The sequence below is a fragment of the Gekko japonicus genome, unplaced genomic scaffold (assembly GCF_001447785.1).
Source record: "Gekko japonicus isolate JY-2015 unplaced genomic scaffold, Gekko_japonicus_V1.1 scaffold889, whole genome shotgun sequence".
Lineage (NCBI taxonomy): Eukaryota > Metazoa > Chordata > Lepidosauria > Squamata > Gekkonidae > Gekko > Gekko japonicus.
This window is the reverse complement of record NW_015165262.1, coordinates 725122-732451: the sequence shown is the minus strand read 5'-3', so window position 1 is coordinate 732451 and position 7330 is coordinate 725122.

Sequence of the window (7330 nt, the reverse complement as noted above, 5' to 3'; positions counted from 1 at the left end):
CATGGGACCCTATTTCCACAACCACCAAACCGCCACAGGATTTCATTGCTGCAACTCAGTTTATCCAGCAGATGGCAGGGTTGTGCCTCTAGCTCTTCAGGGCTACTTTTGATCATTTTAGTAGCTATAATGTCCTGAGGCAGCCTGGAGGAAGAAGGCCTTTAGCTGCAGTGCAGGCAGAACTGCTATGGAAAGCCCCCCCCCCCCCATTTTTAAAATTTGTGCCCAGGACTTGGTTTCTTATGTAATCTGCACCTGGCACTGCACAAATCATTTGTCACATGAGCTAGACTTGCAGTTGAGAAACAGAGTAACCATCACATGTAGCTCTAGATTATATATGTTTGCAAAGTCACTCAGTCCAAGTTTAATGAGACTTGTTTCCAGATAGATGCATGAAGGATTCCGGCCTTAGTCTATAAAATGTGTGTGTGTGTCTCTCTCTCTCTCTCTCTGTGTGTGTGTACGTGAGTGTTCATGATTATAGCCAGCTCTGCATATTAAAATGTGTTGTTTAAGGAGAATCAGTTCCAAGGCCATGGAAACTACTGCTTCAGATCTATTGCTCTCTTTTGACATCACTAGCACAACTGGTATCAAACCACTTAGGGGCTTGAACACTTATTCCAGACATTTGTTTCACTGTATGAAATACCACCATTTCAGGGTTAACCTAGATCTGCTAAAATCATGGGATTCCCCCCCCTTCCATTATAACAGTTCAGACTGCAGGTACACAGTTTCATGCTTTCTCACGTAGCACCTGAGGGAAAGCATTCTAGGCTAGCCAGGTTCCTGAGAGGCTCTTTTGCTATATGGAGGCTTATCTTCCTCACCAGGGGTCCTCTACCCACAGTCCCAGCAACGCTGGTGCAGGCAATCTATTTTTATGTGTAGACTGGCCTTCAGACACATCCAGTTACCTCGTGGGATACAGCAAGAGAAGTGGTAACCGTCACTGAACAGGGTTTCCAGTAGTGACTCTATTGAAAAGCTTTCAAGCTACTTCAAGAGAGAATGGGGGGAGTGAGCAGAGCAGATCCTTAACAGGTTGCAAGCTCATATACATTCAACAATAGAACATAGTTACCAGGTTACCAGAGCCATATTTAAACATTCTAAGGCCAACATTCTGTGTGTGTGTGATGTATATATTGTGCGTGTGTGTGTGTGTGCATAATTTGTCATTCAGAAATCTGGAGATTTGCTTAGGCTACTGTTTAGGGAATCAGAGAAGAGGGTTATTTTATAGCTCATCCCTAACCTTAAAAAACCCCAAAAAACAGAAGCACCCCACCAATTTCTGTGCTACCTTCCAAAAGACATATTTAGGATTGCATCCCACAATTTTTTTTAACATGCTGATTATATATTCAGCATTTAGAATTTGATATGCTGATTATATATTGATCCTTTAGCGTTTTGGGTAGGGTTACTTTAACACATTTGTAAAAGCGGTGGACTGGGTGTAAAGAAATGTCATGGGAGTCCAAGGTAATTCATACTATGGCATTCCCCGTTACAATGTATGGATATGAAAGTTGGACAATTAAGAAAGTCAACAGGAAGAACATTTATTCATTTGAAATGTGATGTTGTTGGAAGAGAGTTTTATGGATTCTGTAGACTGCCAGAAAGACAAATAAATGGGTTCTAGATCAAATCAAGTGTAAATTCTCCCTACAAACTGAGGCCATTGTACTTTGGTCACATCATGAGATGTGGTCACTGGAAAAGACAACGATGCTAGGAAAAGTTGAAGGCAGCTGGAAAAGAGGAAGACTCAGCATGAGATGGATTGACTGAATAAAGGAAGCCACGGCCTTCCATCTGCAAGACCTGAGCAAGACCGTTAACAACAGGATGTTCTGGAGGTGTTTTATTCATAGGGTCTCTATAAATTGGAAGCGACTTGAAGGGACATAACATTCACAAATAACAACAGGACTCAGGATTTGGGAGATGTATATACACAAATAACAGGACTCAGGATTTGGGAGATGTATAACAAGTTGTTCCCAGGAACTTCTGATTAACTGCTGTGAGTCCTTTCACTAAGCAATGGTGCATGCATCCAGTATTTTACCAAGAGAACCAACTGGGATAGATTCTTGCCAAGTGTGTTCACAGTCTTCTCTATTTAGAAGGCAATGACAGCAAGGATGGGGCGATTTCAGACTTGTGCATTCCATCTTTTCATTTTTCAACCAGAATTCCTGCGACCCATGTGGTTACTTGTCCTATGCAAGTGTGCCTTTGACCCTTACAGAGAGGCAGAAATAAGATCCTTGCATACTGAGAAGAGTGCAGATTGTTTCTTCCCCACCTGCTACTAGGGTAGAGGGTTTCATCCTTGCTTCTTTCCTATTGAATTTTATCAATAATGAGGCTGTTCTAGTTGAACGTAATTTCTTCATGCTACAGCAGTGAAAAGAAAATTGTCAGTTTAACTTTATCCAGATACCTCCCCAACCACATGCACAAATAGATTGGAGGCAACTAAGTTCTTTGGGCAATGTCTGCAAACTCACACAGCTATGCATTAACTTGGTAAACCAACAGTGGCTGCTTTGGGCAGGAAGTGGTCTATTCATGTCTGGCATGTTTGATGGTCCTATTACTGAATGAGTTCAATAACTTATCTTTGGATACATTTTTAGCACTAAGGCAGTGAGGAAAACACATGTTCTATTTAAGCTCAGGGGGGAGGTGGCAAGGGTCTCCACCCCCACCCCCCATTAAACAAGAAGTTTTAAGTCTGGTTACAAAGGTGTACAGGAGGCAGCAATCAGCACCATCCCAAAGAAAAAGAAATGCAAGAAAGCAAAGTGGCTGTCTGATGAGGCTTTACAAATAGCAGAGGAAAGAAGGAAAGTGAAAGGCAAAGGCGAAAAGGAAGGATTTACCCAACTGAATGCAGATTTCCAGAGAACAGCAAGGAGAGATAAGGAGGCCTTTCTGAATGAACAGTGCAAAATAACAGAGCAAAGCAATAGAATGGAAAAGGCTAGAGATCTCTTCAAGAAAATTGGAGAAATCAAGGGAACATTCCATGCAAAGCTGGCCATGATAAAGGACAAAAATGGTAGGGACCTAACAGAAGCAGAAGAGATTAGGAAAAGATGGCAAGAATACACAGAAGAACTATACAAGAAGGACCTCAATATCCTTGAAAACCACGACAGTGTGATCACTGACCTTGAGCCAGACCTCCTGGAGTGCAAAGTCAAATGGGCCTTATAAAGCATTACTAACAACAAAGCTAGCAGAGGTAATGGTATCCCAGCCGAGCTATTCAAAGTTTTAAAAGAGGATGCTGTTAAAGTGCTGCATTCAATATGCCAGCAAATTTGGAACCTGCAACAATGGCCACAGGATTGGAAAAGGTCAGTTTACATTCCAATCCCAAAGAAAAGTAATGCCGAGGAATGTTCAAACTATCGCACAATTGCAATCATTTCACACACTAGCAAGGTCATGCTCAAGATCCTACAAGGTAGGCTGGATTATGGAGAAAGCAAGGGAGTACCAAACATCCACTTCTACTTCATTGACTATGCTAAAACTTTTGATTGTGGGGATCACAACAAACTATCACAGGTCCTTAAAGAGATGGGAGTACCAGACAACCACACATGTCTCTTGAGAAACCTGTATATGGGTCAAGAAGCGACAGTTAGAACCGGATATGGAACAACTGATTGGTTCAGCATAGGAAAAGGAGTACGACAAGGATGTATATTGTCACCTTGCTTATTTAATTTATATGCAGAGTGCATCATATGAAATGCCGGCCTGGATGAATCACAAGCCGGAATTAAGATTGCTGGGAAACACATCAACAACCTCAGATATGCAGACGATACCACTCTAATGGCAGAAAGTGAAGAGGACCTCATGAGCCTCTTGCTCAAGGTGAAAGAGGAGAGCGCAAAAGTTAGCTTGAAACTCAACATCAAAAAACTAAGATAATGGCATCCGGTCCCATCACTCCTTAGCGAATAGAAGGGGAAGTCATGGAAGCAGTGACAGACTTCACATTCCTGGGATCCAAGATCACTGCAGACAGTGACTGCAGCCATGAAATTAAAAGACGCCTACTCCTTGGGAGGAAAGCCATGGCAAACCTAGACAGCATAATAAAAAGTAGAGACATCACCTTGCCATCAAAAGTCTGTATGGTCAAAGCAATGGTATCCCCAGTAGTAATGTATGGCTGCAAGAGTTGGACTATAAGGAAGGCCGAGCGCCGAAGAATAGAGCATTTTGAATTATGGTGCTGGAGAAGACTCTTGAGAGTCCCCTGGATTACGAGGAGATCGAATCAATCAATCCTAAAATAAATCAACCCTGAAAGGCCAGATACTGAAGCAGAAGCTCAAATACTTTGGCCACCAAATGAGAAGGGAGCACTCTTTGGAGAAGACCCTGATGCTGGGAAAGACTGAAAACAAAAAAAGAAAGGGACGGCAAAGGATGAGATGGTAGGCAGTGTTATCGATGCAATGAGCATGAAATTAAGCAAACTCTGGAGCATAACGGAAGACAGGAGGGCCTGGCATGATGTGGTCCATGGGGTCACGAAGAGTCAGACTCGACTGTGCGACTGAACAACAACACAAATATAAGTACTTGACTGCAGTGTCCAATGTTATTGTTACAATCTCATAGGTTCTTCAATATGTTTTTCCACAACTCAACCCACCTTTTTTAAAGCCAAATTCAGTGCTAGACTGGGGGAATGGCTTGGTGCAATGAAGTATGTGCTGAGGGACAAAATCTGATCAGAACTACGAACTGCTTAACTGACATGAGAAGACCAGGCTTCAACACCTGGTGGTTACCAGACCAGCCAGCACCATTCTGATGTGCCAATTCATTCCAAAGCAGCGTCCCTACAAGAATAATGAAAGGAGCTTCTTGAAGTGGGGACATAGGCTACCACGTCAACAATGGTAAGAAATGGCACAAAATGCAGACTAAAGTAGCATAAGCAAAGAATTTGAGCAGGGAAAATAAGACATTTAACAGCCTAATGTATGTATGTTTTTGGAAGGGTGTGTGTGCATGGTCTGCACAGTCAGCTCTGCTAAAGAGAAAGCAGCAAACTCTTTATCACAGGTTATGGATTCACCTTGGAGGAACTGACCCCATCTTGTTATTGAGAAGAAATCCAGAAGCTCTTTAAAAATTATACCACTTAACAGCATATTCTCTGCATCTACTCAAAGTTCCTACCTTGGAAAAAGTAGCATCAGAGTCAAAATGCTTGGACGTCTCACCAGTCTGTTTCGCTTAAGGCTTTGACCATGTCATCAAGTAGAAACAATTCCAGTAGTTCAGTAAGGTTACTTCTGGGACTGACTCTTGAATCTTCCTCGGGGGGGGGGAATGTTTTTGCTAATATTGAGAGGGAAGACTGGAACCTATAGCAATGGGCAAGAGGTCCTGCGGACTAGCAAACACGGAACTATTTCTTGGAAGGCAAGTTAAGCTTTGTAATTAATCTGAAACACCATTAGTATTTGAAAGTAGTAAATCAGCATGGATCCCAAGTGCTTCAGACCATGATTCTGATACAGGGACCAATTCTGTGGAGGTGGGTCAGCTGGCCTTTTCCCAACATCCAGTCTGAGGAAGAAACAAATAAGGACCCTTGTGGAATCTTGCGCTAGGAGCTGCCCCAGGTCCTTCCCTGTCGATTCAAAACCTAGAGAATGATTGAGAGCACCAAGGGAATGAAAATAAATAATTCCTTGGGAGTACCCAACAAATACTGTTGTTTTGAAAGGACGGTCAGCAGCAATCAGCTTTTAACATCTAATAGTCTTTGAAATTCAGGCATAGTGGGGAGCCCTACCTGGTACTTTTGCCTCTTGTCTTCATATCATCCCCTGAATAAACACGTGCAAAAGTTCAACGCTAGCTAGATTTGCATATGCAGTAGTATGGGTTATAGGCCACACTTCTCAGGAAAGGAATACTTCCCCTGTTACTTGGCTTGTCTTTGTGATCACTCATTGTGTAGGGGCGAGTGTCTATGGCAGTGAAGCTGAAGAAACCCACACTGTTGGTCTAAACAAGCACATTCTTTTCCCCACCACTGGTTGTGCCTGCATTTATCAGAGCTTCTGCAACAGGACAGGAGTGCTGGCTACCAAACTTCCCTGGGCAATGCCGGAGGTGGCAGAGGCTGCCCTGCTGATTTTCACACTTCCAAAGAAGTGATCATGGAGCAGGCCTCTGGATCTGACAGTCTTTCAGGCAAACCTGGAAGTGACAGACAAGTCATTAGAGCAAGCAGGAAGGTTTAAGATTACAGAAATAGTTGAAACCCTGGGAAGGAATGGCTAGCATTCACCACTGGATTCACAGAAGAAACCCAATTTAATGAGGAAAACATGTTGAGTCCATAAGCAGAATTTGCTACTGAGCCTATGAACCTAGTCAATGGCAAATTCTCCCAATTCTGCTCTGAACCTTTGAAAGCGTTTGCTGGGGGAGGACATGAAAAGACCAAAACAAAACTTCCTGCAGGACTCCCCCTCCAGAGATTCAAGGATTCTTGCAAGCAAAAAGCAATTTCTATATCTATGGTCCTTTCTCCAAGCAGCAAGAAAGTGAGGCTATCAGTGGCTGAGGCCAGAAAACTTTCAGCGGTCTTCCCAATAGCCCATAATCCCCATCCCTCCACCGTCCCAGCAAGACAAAGCAGAATGTTATGGACTTGCTGCCAGGATAACGTCAAACCCAGTTAAATTCATAAGGCCTCCCAGAAAGATAGAGATGACATAAGAGCCCTTGCTTTTTTGTTGGGAACTATTATAATTAAAGTAATATTTTACAGGCACACCAGAGCTCTGTGAAGAGCAACTTCAAGACAACATGGAAAAACAAATCAGGATGAGTAAATGGACTCATTAAGAGGGAAAATTACAGATGGGAGCGCATACATTTGGGTTATACACACAGAAGTCAAGACTGTGGGGAAGGGGTGGGGGGAGAAAGCCATCAACGCCTGCCCGGTTTCTTTAAACTCCTTTACAAAAGGGAACAAGAGTGGTCCCCATTCCTGAGCATTCACAGCCTTCCTTTGCACAACTTGCCAAAACTGCTGAGGAAAAGGAGACACGTGGGGAGAAAATGAGCCTCTCGAAGCAACGTTTCCACCCATCACCCTCTCCCATCCTGCCTTGAAAGTAACTAACAACTTAAAGAACAGTACAAGTTCTGACATTTATCACAGAAGTTAGGTTCCCTTCAGGGCTTTTTTTTTTTTTTTGGTGTAGCTTCAAATCAATTCTCAGATCAGGCCAAGAGAGTATCAATG